Consider the following 16,207-nt stretch of genomic DNA (forward strand, 5'->3'; position numbering starts at 1 on the left):
ACGGACAGAGGAAGGTAATCCACACACTGCTGTCTGACACAGGGCAGGAACTCATGGAGCCAAGCCAGATAAAACACCATGCTGTGAGTTTTTATTCCAAACTGTACAAAAGCGAATACAAAGAAGAGTGAGCTCTCTTAGAGGGTTTCTGCAGCAAACTGCCTCAGGTCCCCAAAAGGACCAACTCACAGCTGGAAGCCCCCCTGGAGATGAAAGAGCTATAGACCGCCCTACAGGGAATGCAGGGACGGCGGGCTCCAGGGATAGATGGTCTCATGACAGAGTTCTACAGGGCATACTGGGACGCCTGTTTTTAATGAGTGTCTGGCCTCTGGCTCCATGCCTGTGTCCTGCAGAAGAGCAGTCCTCACACTGCTGCCAAAAAAGGGGAACCTGCAGGACATCCGGAACTGGCGCCCCGTGTCATTGCTTTGTGTGGATTACAAGATTCTGTCCAAAGTACTGGCCTCCAGGCTGGGGAGGGCTATGGAGCAGGTCATCTACCGGGACCAGACCTACTGTGTAGCCGGCAGGTCCATGGTGGACAATGTCCACCTGATTCGGGATGTTTTGGATGTCTCCAGTTTATTGGGTTTAGATACTGGTCTGATTTCTCTAGATCAGGAGAAGGCTTTTGACCGCGTTGAACACAGCTTCCTCTAGACAGTAATGGAGAAGTTCGGGTTCAGCGCTGGTTTCATAGCTAAGGTCAAGGTTCTGTACAGTGATGCTGAGGGTGTGCTGAAGCTGAACAGCGGTCTGTGTGCTCCTTTAGGAGTGTGTAGAGGTGTCAGACAGCAGGGCTGTGCTCTGTCTGGGATGCTCTATGCACTCTCCCTGGAGCCCCTCCTCCATAAGTTACGCTCTAGCCTACAGGGTTTGGTTTTACCAGGTTTTAGTGAGAACATGATTTTATCAGCATACGCGGATGATCTTATTGTTTTTATTGGAAGACAGAGACATGCAGACCTTTTAGCTAAGGGTAGCTAGGGTAAACTGGAAGAAAAGTGAAGCCCTCGCTGTGGGCGTAACAACAGTGGTGTGGCGGTCTCCCAGCTCTCCCCCAAAACCTAGAATGGAAGAGAGGAGGTTTAAAATACCTGGGAGTGTTTTGGGGGGATGAGAACAATATGAAAAAAAAAAACTGGGAGACTGTGACTGAAAAAATAGAAGGAAAAATGGCTAAATGGAAATGGCTACTACCTCACATGTCTTTTAGAGGAAGAGTGTTGGTTTTAAAACAACCTTGTGGCATCCCAGCTGTGGCACAGATTAAACTGTATAGACCCCATCCAGAGAAATCCAGAGAAAGATGGTGGATTTCTTCTGGGGGGTCTGCACTGGGTGCCACAGGGGGTGCTGTTTTTAGCCAGGGCGGAGGGGGGACAGGGCCTCGTCCACCTGGCCAGCCGGACCGCCACTTTTAGAATTCAGTTTATACAGAGATACCTCACAGGTCCGGCGGATCTGGTGTGGAGAGACGTGACCAGCTGCATCCTTAGACATGCCAATAACCTGAGGTTGGATGATGTTCTGTTTTTAACTGATTCTAATTTTTTTTAATTAAAAATAGGATGCCTCCGTTTTATCAAGGTGTTTTTAAGTCATGGGCTCTTTTTATTAAAAACAGATGTACTACAGCCGACTCTCTGCACTGGTTGTTGAGAGAACCTTTGATCTATGGAGCCAGACTGGACGTCAGCAACAACACAACACCTAGACTGACGGCGGCGCTGGTCCAGTCTGGAAGCCACACTCTGAGGCAGCTGGTGGATGCAGTGGGGCCGGCGCTGAGCGACGCCCGAGCCCTGGGCTCTGTGCTTGGGGTGCAGTCTGGTCGGGTGGCCCAGAGGATCCTGGAGCTGTGGGCCCAGAGGATTCCTGGAAAAGAGAGGCGCCTCCTGGTGGACTACTGGTCCCAAAAGATAAAACCTGAGCCTGCAGACCCGTTCCCTGAGATCATCCTGAGCCCGGGGCTGGGAGAGCTGACCGGCCCCCTACTAAAGACAACCAACGAGAAAAAGATGACGCTGCACAGAGCTGACAAGAAAACCATATATGTGAACTGTGTGAAAAGCATCCACAAGGTCGGATTGAGCAACAGACCCTCCACTGTATGGACACAAACAAATGGACAGAGATGCACAGTGGAGGGTTTTATACAAACCTCCCCTCAAAAAACGAGCTGGTGATCTCCAGTGGAGGATTTTACATGGTGCTGTTGCCTCCAATGCTTTTATCTCTGTTCTTAACCCTTCTGTTTCTAACAAGTGTTCTTTCTGTGATTTTAAAGAGACTGTTTTCCATGTTTTTACCGTGTATGAGACTCACCAGTTTCTTCTCTCTTTTAACCATGGTTTTTAGTCTTTTTAATGTGGCTTTTAGTAAAGAGGTTTTTATCATGGGAGCTGGCTACAGGCGGAGGGAAGGAAAGAAGTGGCAGCTCCTAAGCTTTTTAATAGGTGAAGCAAAGATGGCCATATACGTGAGCAGGAAGAACAGGGTTGAAAACAGAGAAGGGCAGGAGGCCAGAGAGGTGTTTTTAACCAATGTCAGAGCCAGACTCTGGTTAGAATTTAGATATTGTAAAAACATTGGTAATTTGGAGGATTTTAAAGATTGTTGGTGTTGGGAGGATGTTTTATGTTCTGTAAAAAGTAATGAGCTGCTATTTGCACGGTTTTTAAAAAAGGGACTAATTTATTTTATTCAATTTTAATAAATACATTTATTTTATTTTTATTCAACATTTTCATGCATCAACACTTTAAGTGAAACGATTGTAAGATTATACATATTGCAAATAAAGTGTTTTTGTAAAAAGATACTGTGACAGTACCTACTGATTCAAATACAAGGGAAAGGGAAAAGAGTGGAACTTACAGTTAAAACAAATTAATAATGCAGGAGTTCACTTTAGTTTATTTATATAGTGCCTGTTCAGAACCAATGTCATCTCAAAGTTTGTTTTGGTTCAATTTCAGTAGACCTAAAAAAAAAAAAGAAAAGCTTAATTTGTGTTTATTCATGATTATGTTGAACACAAATGTAAATACTGGTGATAAAACACCCTTGAGGTAATGACTGAACCAAAGTCCAAAGCAGCCTGCACCATTTTAGATAGCCACGTGATATTTCTCTAGCCCTCCATAACTACATTCACCAAAACAAAACCTGTTCATTCAGCAGTTTACAACACAAGGGTAGAGAGAAAATGTGTCCAGACAGACCTTAAAATACCTTTAAAATCAACTCTGGTGGTAACATTCAGACTAATTAGCAAAAATATGCAGCACTTCAAGTTATCTCTCTCTGCCAGTTGGCTGTTCCTGTGACATGTCTCTTGTTTTCCTGATCATAAATCCAAACAGCTCACAAGAGCTGCAGGACTTGGCAAGTGAGGGGGGTGGGAACCCAGGGAACTGCAGGACAAACTGACTGCTGTACCATATGGAACTAAACATCAAATATATTTCAATATTCCTCGCTCACTGCTATCCCAGCTCTGAGTCAAGGGTTGCTGGGACAGAATCCACTGACAATTCTCTAATAACTGGTAGATTCTTAAAAAAATGTTTCTCCCGCACTGTCTATTGTACGGGGTTGATAATAGCTTCCTGCAGCAGCTTGCATAAGTGATCGATGGCTGTTGCCACATATGCAACTCTGACGCACCGATACCTATGCCAGGACAAGGAGTAAGACGTGTTTTTTTTCTCTGAAGTCATTCTAAATTAATAAAACACTTTTGGTTTGCTGTGGAATACGCTTCTTTAGGAGAACTTGAGATGTTTTATTGTAGATGAATGCATCTTCTACAGTTTCCATATCTAAGAAATGTTATCCTTTTTGCATGCCGCCAGCAGTTTTAGTTTAGCTATTTCCTGTCCTTTTCTAAATTTGTTGCGGTACTAAATGGATGTTCTTATGGACTTTGGTGCTCTTAGGTGTCTGTGATCCATCACCCAGCAACTATGTAAATATTTACAATACTACACCATCTGGTCATGAGGCACCTAACGCTCTGCTTGACTTAAGTGTTGCCTACACTAGGAGGCCTACCAGGGTGCGACTGCTTTCACAAGTCTGATGCATTCACATAAACCAATTTTGTGCTAAATTGGCAGCTTGGAAGAGAGCTAGGAGAGGCTTAAGTACCTAAACCCTTGCAACCCTAAACAGAAATAAGCAGACATAGACAATGGACGAACAGATGAAGGAACTGAATTTCATTGCCTTCTTTTGAGGCTTTCATACTAATGTAAAAAGAAGCTGTTGTAAATCAACATGACCCCTAGATAGATATGTTCAGGCCTGAAACAAGCTGCATCTCTGAAAAACACACGCAGAAAACAAAAACAAACAAACAAAAAAACCCTTGCAACATATGACTACTGATATTCTGAAACAACTTTGTAAAAAATAAGGCCATAATCGCACACGTGGATCTGGCAACCCTGCGTATGTGGCATACAGAGCCATCAGTGGGTTAAAGCAGCACAATGTAATTTTTCCACCTTAATATAATATTTCCAGAGTCATTGTGATGGTACATCAACTTACAACAGGTTTAATGACACCTCTGGGGGTCTGTATCGTCTTCACTGGCACTATGTAACTTCGAGGTGAATGGTAGGAACCCTTCCAAACTACAAAATTACAATTTTTTACAGCTTTGACTGCTTTACGGCATACGTCACTTCCCCCTCCTTCCCGATTCGTAGTCGAGACGAAAGCTGGGCGGCACGTGGAGCGCAGAGCTCAGGTTGGTGGTGAGCTAAACACGAAGCCGTTATCATGGCCAAAGCAGCGAAAAAAATTAAGAAATTAAAAGTTTTATCGGAGGAGGTTTAGGATGGGGGGGATGGGGACAGCTCGGATGAGGAATATGCTCCGTTTCTGCAACTACAGTATGTTGAAATCATCTCATTCATCGTCTTGTATTAGTATTAGGAGTAGTAAGTGTATTATTATTATTAGTAGTAGTAGTAGTAGTAGTAGTAGTAGTAGTAGTAGTAGTAGTAGTAGTAGTAGTAGTAGTAGTAGTAGTTACTTATTTTGCTTCTTTATGCAGTGTTGGTGGTGTAGCATCAAAGGCTGCGAACATCGAGCAGCTTCAAGAAATAAGTATGGACGAGACTGTGCTAGATGTTACCATCCCCGACCCCACAGATGATGAAGTGACAGATTTGCCAGACTACCTGAAAGTTATCCATGACCTGATTGAGAAGAGGGCCTGCATCTCTTATAGTAATTTGTATTTATTCACAGTAACTTCTTACACTGTTTCATAGTTATGTTTTTATTATCAGTTCATTATTTTTAGTTTATTTTCTAGTACTTTATTTACACTTATACATACATCACACTCCCTTCTTTACTTTATTCACAGTAACTTATCCAACTGTCATACAGTTGTTATTCATTACTGCTACTGTCTAACTCTGACCAGCAGAGGGCGTTCGCTGAACTGTGAACGGTGATGATTAAGTAAGGGATAATGCCCGACTTCGCGTCGGACGGTTCACGCCCCCGCATCATCCATACATTTATGTTAAAGGAGCATGAGGCTCCTTTTAAGAAATGAGACTCTCTAGCGCCACCCTTCACCACGACGGCCGTCAGGGGTACTGCAGCCAACAGTGAAGCCGGCACGGGAGAACGGGGAGAACGTGCATGCAGCGTCATGTGACGTCACATCCGCAGCCCAGCGCGGGAAATTTGGGCCCGAATTGCAGCATATTTTGCAGCACACAGCCTGTTTAAGGCAACGGAGAGATATACTATAGGGCTCATTCTTTTGGGTTTGGAACGCTTCATCTGACATTATTACTAGAAAACTTAAAACGTATACGAATTTTTTTCATAAATCCTGCCTCAATTCAGCCTCAAGCTCCTTTAAAGTACACCTCGAAGGGCATTATCCCGCTTATACCACGGTCACTTATACACATCATATACACATAAATATTAAATCAGTTATTCATGCTTTAATGTGTTTTCAGTTGAAATCATTAGTTTTATAACAAGCCACAGCTGAGCGGACTATTAAGGCCCCGTTTACACGTAGCAAAAACGGTGGCGTTTTCATGCGTTTTGGCCGTTCGTTTACACGAAAACGAAGCTCAAAGTCACCAAAAACGATAATTTCTGAAAACTCCGGCCAAAGTGGAGATTTTCAAAAACTCTGTTTTCATGTTTGCTTGTAAACGGAGGGAAACAGAGATTTAGGCTTCAGAACGTCACATTATGCAACAGAAGCGTCACAAGCATCATTTGTGCGACCTGTGTTTACAATTAGTTTGGCCACCGTCAATATTTTCTTGTATTTTACCCATTTTATATTCTAAAGTCACACTTAAAAGTAACTCCACTTCTCTGTCACTCCAAACGAAAGACTCTCGTTCTGTCTTGGAAGTAACTGGCAGTCAAAGCGGATTTATGGTTCCGTGTTACACCAACGCAGAGCCTATGGCGTAGGGCAGGGGTCGGCAACCTCAGGCACGCGTGCCATGATTGGCACGCGGCGGCATAATCATTGGCACACTAAATCAGCCTTTATTCACCGCACTACCCGCCCGTGCGCTCATGAAAGAAACTCCTAAAATAAAGAGTAAAAAGACAAGTAAAAGATGGGGGATTACTTGTAATTTTCCTACGTTTGTAGTTTCTAAACAGAAAACAAGCTTGATATTGTGATATTTAAATGTTCTTCTATTTTCATCCTGCCGCTCGCATTGAAAGCCGGGGGAAAGCGCTGTAGGAAACAGTCATGATGAGGAACGGCTGATCCAGTTAGTTGAAATGAGAAGTTATCTCTATGATTCCTCCTCATTTCAGCACAAAAACCTCAATAAAGTGGCAGAAAGAAATACTATCCTATTATCATATAGGTCCCGGAACATCGGGAGGGAGAGAAAAGGTCCTGTAAGTGGGGAAAAAAACGTCGATTTAACGCAGTACCATAAATCAGCCTTCACAGACAGACAGCCAGGACGCGGCAGCAGCAGAAATGAAGAGGAGCCGGCAGCTCAGTTTAAAATACATTTTTGCAGCGGGACAAAAAGTGTTGCAGGTGGGCTGTGCAGAGATGAGTATGGGCTTGCCACCCGCCCCTTGAAATACGGAATTGTTACGTAATTGGGAATTAAAAGTTGCGTTCCGTATTGAACCAATACGGAACCCCTTTGCGCTCCGTTGCCTAGTTAAGCCTCATTTATGGTTCCGCGTTAAATCGACGCAGAGCCTACGCCGTAGGGTACGCGGCGACCCGCAATGTACGGCGTAGGTTCTGCGTTGGTCTGACGCAGAACCATAAATCAGCCTTTACCTCTCACTGCTGCTAACTGCACAGACACGCGCGACTTTAAACAAAAAAAAAAGTCAAGTCAAGATGTCTCCAGGCTCCAGACACCCCACCTCGTCCTAAAGAGGAAACAGGTCTCTCTGAGGTGTGTCAGGCAGCATGCTGCAGGACCCTCCATAAACGTAATATAACATCCCAGAGGAGCCAGGCATCTGTTGCACAGTTCCTCATACCTGAATCATCCCCTGAGCTTGATATGGTGTGATAAGGGACATATATTATGCTCTTATTTATTGGTCATAATATACAAGTGAAGGTCGGAAAATAAGAATATATTGCTAAACTTAATTAGTTTCAGTAAATTCAACTAAAGGTGAAACAAATATATTATTTCCCACTACATGCAAAGTGAGATATTTCAAGCCTTTATTTGTTATAATTTTAATGATTATGGCCCACAGCTTATGAAAACCCCAAATAAAAAATCTCAAAAAATTTGAATATTTTATGAAATCAATAAAGAATTAAATAATCAAAATTATAACAAATAGTTCAGTGGAGCTCCTCGCACTGAACTTTGAGCAGACCTGTTCGGAGTTCCACACCACAGTTCTGAAAGACAAGGAGCTGCTTGTCTTTTGTCGTTTTGTCAATTAATTTAGGTGTGAAAGGGGGATTCTGGCCATTGTAGAAGTTTAAGATATGATTATCTTGATTTCAAGATTTATTCATGCATGAAGCATTAGCCATGATGATGAACGTGTTATTATGTTATCAAAATGCATCATTCTTTGCAAAAATTCAGATTTTTTGTGTGTATTCTTGCATTGATAAAAGATGTGATTATGGAGCTTTGAGACCACCAGAATGCACCATTTTGAGTCTATTTTTCAAAATTTTTCGGGGGGGCATGCCCCCGGACCCCCCTAGAGGGTTCGGGCGCGTTGCGCCCTCACTCCTCCGCGTCAAGAATTTTCCTCTTTTTTTAGGACAAGCTGTTCTGATGCCTGTAAAATATGCTTGCATGTGGCCTGTATAGAATATAATTCCAGGTGTGTTGGAAATGTTTTTGTATTTTGTGTCATACCGTAATGTACCTTTGTTTTAGCCTACTGTTGATTATGGCACATTCATTGACAAGAAATTTTCACACTGGCACTCCATGTCAAAAAGGTTGCCGACCCCTGGCGTAGGGTATGCGGCGACGCGCACCGTAGGTAGGCTACGCCGTCGATTTAACGCGGAACCATATTATTCAGGCTTCACACGTGTCATTTGTTGACGTTTTTTTCCAGGATTCTGATTGGCTAGCATGACTTTACGCTTCTCGTCACACTGCCCCCTGCAGGTTTGGATGCTCATAGCACAGCGTATTTATCCGGGTTCGTGTAAACAAGGATATTTTTCAAAACGTAGAGGGGGAAATATCCATTTTGTAAATACCCGGCTATGTGTAAACGTGGCCTGAATCTCTCGTCTACAGCCGTTGTAACCTGGTAAATTACATAAGTTTTTTAACAAGCCATAACTCAGTTTCCTTGGTAACACCTGAGGGTCTGACTAATACCTGGAACAATCACTACCGTCCCATAAGGTCCTTATGCAATGGACAGTGTTGACTTCTCCAGTAACTAGGATGGACCTGAGATACGACTCAGCAACGGGAGATATTCTAGTCTGCTCAGCTCCGCTCGGCTATATTTTTTTCTCTCCTCTTCTGCATCCCAGTCATCAAAATTGTTAAATTCACCAAATAAATTAAAAGAAATTACAAAATCACTCATGTCGCCGTCCTGCGGTAGCCGGCTCTTCTCTGAATCTCCGTTGCCGTGGTTACCACCTGGAAGTTGATCCAGCGCAATGATAGTAAAGATATCAGGCAATTTGACCGAACTTATTTTCTAGGTGTAGGTTATCACTTTTAATGTACACCTGCCAGCCAATCAGAATCGAGTATTCACACAGACCGTGGTATAATGTTATATATTTTTGCTCTTTACAGGTAAGAAGGGAGAGTTAGATTTGTGTGATTGAGGAATGAATACGTTATGTGGGAGTTATGATCTCATTGAACTTCATGGAGTCTCATAGAATTGGTAATGAACGTTACTTGTTCAATGGACATAAGGTGAATGCGGTTAGTGCTGGTTGTCATTTCTGCTTCTTCTTTCTGTATCCAAATTCAAAACAAATTCTGCTTCGTGCAACTTTTCGCTCACCTTCTTTTAAATCTCGCTATCCCGGTACTTTCTACCGTCTACAAATGCCAAAATGTTCATATCCTTCATTACATTTATAAAATGATTAGTCTCCTCCTCACTCCAAAAGTGTGGCGTGGTCTTCCGTTTCGGCGTGTTTATAAGTACTTCCTGGACTCAAAAGACCAAGATTCCTTGCGAAAAGAGCATGCGTAGAAAACAAATTCATGTTCCGTTTGATCGGGATATCCCATTAGGCGTATACATGACCGAATATTCGGGTTAGAAAAGTAGTAACCCAGGGGTTTTTAAAAACCGGAATATGAGCAAATTCCGGTTATTCAAAGGGGTTATTGGTGTTTACATGGCCGTGCAAAACCGGGTTATTGCTAATATTCCGGTTTTAAAAGGGTTATTGACTGCATGTAAACGCAGTCATTGCTGCTCATGCAGAACTTTTGTTACAATTCCTCAACTCAAAGGCTGGCGCAAAAGCAAGATAATCTCCATTGACTCCCATGTTAAAATGTCCAACTTTAGAGGAGAAATAAACATATTTACAGGCTGGTTCAAAAAACTGTTTTGGCCTCAATTGTTTGATTTCATATCAATAGCAACTCAGAGGGTTGAATTTTTTTGTACATCGCTTTATATCTGCCTATCCTGCCTCTCACCTGAAATGAGCTGGGATAGGCTCCAGCAGATCCCCGTGACCCTGAAGGATAAAGCGGGTATAGATAATGGATGGATCGCTTTATATCAAGCATTACATTTGTTTGTAATAGGATGATTGACAGTCGGCTCAGCCTATGCTAGCCGTTATCACTTCCTCATCCATAAACAACATGCTATCGTGCTCAGTGGAGCAATCAGATGCTTTTACAAACCGAGCATCGCCTAAACGTGACTCTCTTTAATATCGCCGTCGAGTTAACACGTTAAACTGTATATCTCGCTGTAAATGTCTGATGGCATTTAGTGTGGCTGTTAGTTACTACTTCACTCACTTCACTAATTCATGTCAAGAATGTGTACATGAAACCGAGAAACTGCATGAGTGCAGATGTAAATAATGCTATTAGTTAACTGGACATGTTATGTTGTTTATACATTTCAAGATAAAGAAAGAATGAACATAGTTTAGAAACTCTATAGACAGACAGCGTTTCAATAGTAAATTTTGATTTTTAGTGGCCTCTACTGGATTGCAGACACATCCAATAACCTGTAAATGATATTTAGAAATAATGTTTGATTTGATCTTTCTTGTATCTGTAGACTATGTTTGATTAAGTTCAAGACATTAAAGAAAAAAAAGGAATACAAATGTTGTCATCCTAGACTGGATGCCTCTAATGGCAGTAACAACACAACCCTTAAACCCGTCATTTGGAGTTCATAACATTTTAAATGGTCCTTCGACCCGGATATACAGTTGCTATGAAACAGACTTGTCCTGGACTTTCCTCGGAGTGGCTATGGATCAAGACGAACAAGTTATCAGACATAAGCAGCAGATACGTTGGCCACCTTAACTGGAAGATTTTAGTGTAGATTTTGTCAGTCAGAATAGAAGAGCACCTTTTAACAGTGCACATGAAGACATTTACAGAGAACATGATAAGATTACTTCACTTAACACTGAGGCTTATCACCTATGGGTAATTCACTGTCAGCAAAGTTATGAGGGATCTGCCAATCCTTATTATTGACTTACCTTATTTAAGCAAAGGAAGCAATGCAGCACACCAGTGATGTTTTGAATCCACCTCCTATGCCAGAACACCAAGAGCAGAGTTACAGAGGGCCAAAGCTTACAATGTCTCCTTTCAGGCAAAATTATCCTAGAGAATTGTCCAGACTAAAACTAGCCTTGGACAATTTTTTACCCACTGACGTTATAGACCGTTTCAAATATAAGTTAATCATCTCGAGCTGGAGGATGTTTTAATCATTGCCGACTCATGTAGTAACCCTTGCAGTGACAAAATTGGCTGCTGTTACAGCCAATTCCTGTTCCCATGAGGTTTTAGCCGTTGTAGTAGGGACTGTACGCAGAAGAGCAATTTTATTGAATATGACAGATATTCATTTTTGTTGCAAGATAAGTGAAAGGAACAGGTATATTTTTGCTCCAAGGAGGCAGTTTGGGAAATGTGGGAATGTGGGAACTGCTTTTGAATATACTGTCTCATATGAAGATAATGGCTATTGGGGAAGCTGTATTTGTTTGACAGGAGATGCACAAGACATGAAAACACCTCAGTCATATAGGTCATTAAGTGTTCTGATGCCCTTATTTGACCAAAAAATAAATGTGGGGTCAGAGCAGGAAGGGAAAAATGCACGATTCTTCAGAACTTGAGCAAAAACCGAAGCCCTATGTAGATCGTACTGCTTCCTGAACTGGATCAAAATGTTCAATGTATTGGCGATGACTGGATTTGGTGAGACTCTATGGGTACTTATGGGGAGCTGTGAGCAAATCATAGTATGTAGAGAACAGGAGGAAGATAACATCTCAGTATGAGCCCAGGATGGACAGGTGCACCATCACAGCGGAAGCAGTATAGAAGTTTATTAATGTTTCAGGCCCAATGTGATATTGGACAGCCCTGCTGGGTCCCGTGTTTGTAAGGAAGTATGGGGATTGGATGCCGTTAGTATTTATAGAAGTGCATGGATTTGCCTACAAAAGTTTAACCCAAGAAATTAAGTTTAAGTCAAAGTAAAAATTTTTCTAAAATAAAAAAAAAAAAGCCTCATTCCACATGGTCAAAGGCTTTTTTTGCATCAAGTTCCAACACGATTTCTGGAGTGCTGGATGTGGGTGAGAATATGATGTTTCGCAGTCTTCTGATGTTGAAGAAGGAATGTCTCCCTAACGTGAAGCCTGTCTGGTCCATTGATATTATTGATGGCATCAAATTTTGGAGGCGGAGGGCAGAACCTTAGCTAAAAAAAACGTACAATCTACATTTAAAAGTGAGACTTGTCAATATGTTCCATGGGAAAAAGGATCCCTATCTGTCTTCAGATATAGAGAAATTTGTCGGACGCCCTGCTTCTACTTTCTTCCTGTCGCTCGCGTTGAAACCCGGTTGAAAGCGCTGTAGGAAAGAGTCATGGACGAGGAACGGCTGATCCAGTTAGTTGAAATGAGAAGTTATCTCTATGATACCTCCTCATTTCACTACAAACACATCAATAAAGTGGCAGCTGGCTGGAGGGAGATGGACAGAGAGCGTCCGATGTCACGCAGTGCGACGCGGTAGTCGGACGCTCGCATGCAGTTACACGGTTTTATAGTTGTGGGCGTGGTTTGCATTTGGTTACGTAACGAAAATCAGCAGAATCTGAACGGTTCGTAGAAGCCACATCAGACTGGATGGCTCATCCGGGCGGCTGTACAGACACTGCAGAATTTGGTTGCTTTCCTCCTTCTCTGAGTTGGCAGGCTGAGGGGAGACAACTTTATATATGTTAAAGCAAGAAAAAAAACGTGTTTTTCATAATAGGTCCCCTTTAAAGGGAAAGTTCGGTTTTTTACAACCTGGACCTTATTTCTGGCATTTTTTATGGTCGTATACTCACCCAGGCAAGTTTGGTGTCATTTGGAGTCCTTCGGAAGATATTAGGGTTTTTTTTGCGAGCCGCTTCTCCATATAACGGTAGTGAATGGGGCACAGCGGGACACAGACGATGCAGCGTCTAAATAACACATGATTGCCGCGAAACTCGTTCATTTATTTTATGAATCACTAGATCTGCTTCCAGGACCTGTTGTCTACATCCGGGGCTGTGTGTGTAACAAATAAATCAGTTTGTAAACAAGACCTCTGAACTCATGACGTCATCTCTGTGCGCGCATCGCAGACACAGCTCTGTGTACAGCTGGAGTTCGCTACTGTTAGTTTACTGTTAGTTATTTGAAACATGTCTGAATATTTGTCAAATTCTGAGGTTGTGGACGACGACTTTGAATATGATGGACGTCCTTACCGTTTTGAGCCAGAGTATACGGCTGAAGAGCTCACTGAACGGAGGACAGAGTGCGCGCACAGAGATGACGTCATGCAGGATGTAGACAACAGGTCCTGGAAGCAGATCTAGTGATTCATGAGTTTCGCAGCAATCATGTGTTATTTAGACGCTGCATCGTCTGTGTCCCGCTGTGCCCCGTTCACTACCATTATATGGAGAAGGCCGGCCACCATGAGAACGGTAAAAAGAGAAGGGGGCGGGTGAAGCCTTGAGTTGCGGTTTGAATGAGACCATCCACTGAGCTGTTTAATGCGAAACAGATGATGAAGACTTTTAAGGATTTGCTTGATGTGTAAAGTGAAATAAAATACAATCAAACTAAGTTTTGCTCCCGCTCTATTTAAATAAGCACACGTGTGTGTGTGTTCTGCAGCGCGTGTGTGTTTTGCATGTCGGGAACGAGGAAGCACCTGCCGTGGCGTTGCGGGTCCGATCGCCGCATCCCTGGGGCAGATCCGGCTGAAATGCCAGCGGTCTTTCCCCGGGAGCCCCTGCTACCAGTCCATGTGGGCTCCTCCGGTCCCGGCCGGTCGGAACCGGTCACTTTCCCCGGTTGAAGCCGCGGTGATGCGCGCTGCTCCAGCCCGACTTCCTGGTTCCCCAAGCGGGGTCCGATCGACCTGGTTCCCAGCCGCTTTGGGAGCAGGGATTTCTGGGGTACGTCTCAGGTCAGATCAGCTTCACCCTCCGAGATTTTCAGCCAAATCTGTCGGTTACAAACCCGGTACCGGATCACTGACATGCGCGTGTGTGTGTTCGCGGCACGAAACACACACATTCTCATTTATGTGGTGCTTGCCTGCCACGCAGATGGACAGAAACTGTATGGTGATTTTTAAAAGAAAAACTTTGCATAAGACGTTTCCAGCCGGAGTCATTATAAGGGCGAATGAAAAGAGGTGGCTGGATGAAGGGATGATGATCAAGTGGCTGAGACAGGTCTGGAAATCCGGACTGGCGCAGCTGAATTAGCGGAGCGGAGCTCCTGTCGGATACAAACCCCGGTATCAGATCTCCGACATGCGCGTGTGTGAGCGGGACCAGCGCGGTCGGGATCCGCAGCACAACGGGGTATGAAAAGTTTATTTACTCTTGTGCTTGCCTTCCACGCTAATGGACAGAAACTGCCGGCTATGGTGATTTTTAAAAGAAAAGCGTTGCCTAAACAGACTTTTCCAGCCATAGTGAAATGAAAAGGGCTGGTGGCTGAGACAGGTTTATGTGCGGCGACCCGTGGTTTTTTTTAAATTCTTTAATGCAGAAACAGAAGATGAACCTTTGAAGGGTTTGATTGATGTGAAAAGTGAAATAAAATATCAAACTTTAAATATCAAAAAAATTAAATATCAAAGTTTTGCTCCTGCTCTATTTTTAAATAAGCACTCTTGTGTGTGTGTTCTCCAGCGCGTGTGTGTGTTTTGCAGCGCGTGTGTGCAGCTCCGTCTCTGTAGACGGCGCCTTTTGGGTCAGTGCGCCGTATGTGTGTTTTAAAACCAAAAATGACACACAAAACTGAGGGTGCGCCTTTTCACACGGTGCGCCGTATGGTCGTGAAAATACGGTAATGTTTTTAGCCCTGATTTAAAGGAGCTGACAGTTGGAGCAGACCTCAGGTCTACAGGAAGTTTGTTCCACCGGTGAGGAGCAGAATAACTCAACGCTGCCTCACTTTGCTTGGTTCTTGTGACACACAAAAAAACAGATCCAGATGACCTAAGCAGTATCCTTTGACTCACAGGAAGCCAGTGTAGCGATTTCATGACCGTTGTAATATGGTCCAGTAAGAACAAATTTTAGTTGCAACAGAGTCTTCAAACTTATTGTCTGACAACAAGTGTTAACTGAACCTCCAAGGTGCAGGGGGAGTAGTCTCACATAGGAAAGCTAATATTGACTGTGATAGGAGCATGGTCAGAGATGGTTATAGATTGGTACTCGCATGTATTCACGCACTTTAGGAGCTTATTATTGAGTAGGAAAAAAAAAAAAATCTAATTCTAGAAAATGTGTGGTGTACATGGGGGAGAAAAAAGAGAAGGCTCTACCTTTAGGGATTCTTAAACCTGCAGGGATCGGAAAGTCTCAACTGCGTACAGTACATTTTAACTGTGGTTAAACTTGGATAGTGATGTGTCGAGGAAGACCTGTCGAGTCACATCCTGGACCAAATTGATGTCTTCACCAATGATAATGCTGACTGTCGGCGCTTGGAAATTTTTGCAGAGGCTTGTAATAAATTGGTCATCATCCCAGGTGGGTGCATAAATCAAAACTAAAACCACTGGTATATTCTGAAGTGTACCTAAGACTATAAAATAGCATCCGTCAGTATCTAGGATGACATTTGTTGGTTCAAACAGACTCTTTTGTGAATGATGATGGCTGCCCCTCTAACTTTATCTGCAAATTTTGAGTGGAATAAATTATTCATCCACACCTCTTAATACGTGGAATGTCAGATGTTTTGAGATGTGTTTCTTGCAGGAATATGAAATCCCATTTAAGCCCCTGTAACTGTGTTAAGCCCTTTCCAATTTTAACTGCGTTGTTCACCATACCATAGGAAATTAGACGCACCCATCGCTTGTCTTCACAGCATTAACCATCTATAGGAACAACAATGTAATATTGACACTGCATTATCCAAAGTATCTTGTAC

At 43.0% G+C, this 16,207-nt stretch overlaps 1 protein-coding gene across 4 annotated transcripts in view; it reads right to left on the bottom strand.

Moving 5' to 3' along the window:
- The window catches only part of b4galnt1a (beta-1,4-N-acetyl-galactosaminyl transferase 1a), a 47,449-nt gene that overhangs the window by 20,192 nt on the left and 11,050 nt on the right, over nt 1-16,207 (bottom strand). Inside the window, exon 1 of one of the 4 annotated variants that reach the window (XM_061736163.1) lies at nt 13,099-13,116. The exons of 2 other annotated variants lie outside the window; for them this stretch is intronic. The gene's annotated coding sequence lies outside the window, so the exon portion shown is untranslated. Of the gene's footprint in view, nt 1-11,221; nt 11,272-13,098; nt 13,117-16,207 lie in introns of those variants that run through there. One more of the 4 variants, XM_061736161.1, reaches the window with a different exon arrangement.

This window comes from Cololabis saira, chromosome 12 (genome assembly GCF_033807715.1).
Source record: "Cololabis saira isolate AMF1-May2022 chromosome 12, fColSai1.1, whole genome shotgun sequence".
NCBI classification, from domain to species: Eukaryota; Metazoa; Chordata; class Actinopteri; order Beloniformes; family Belonidae; genus Cololabis; species Cololabis saira.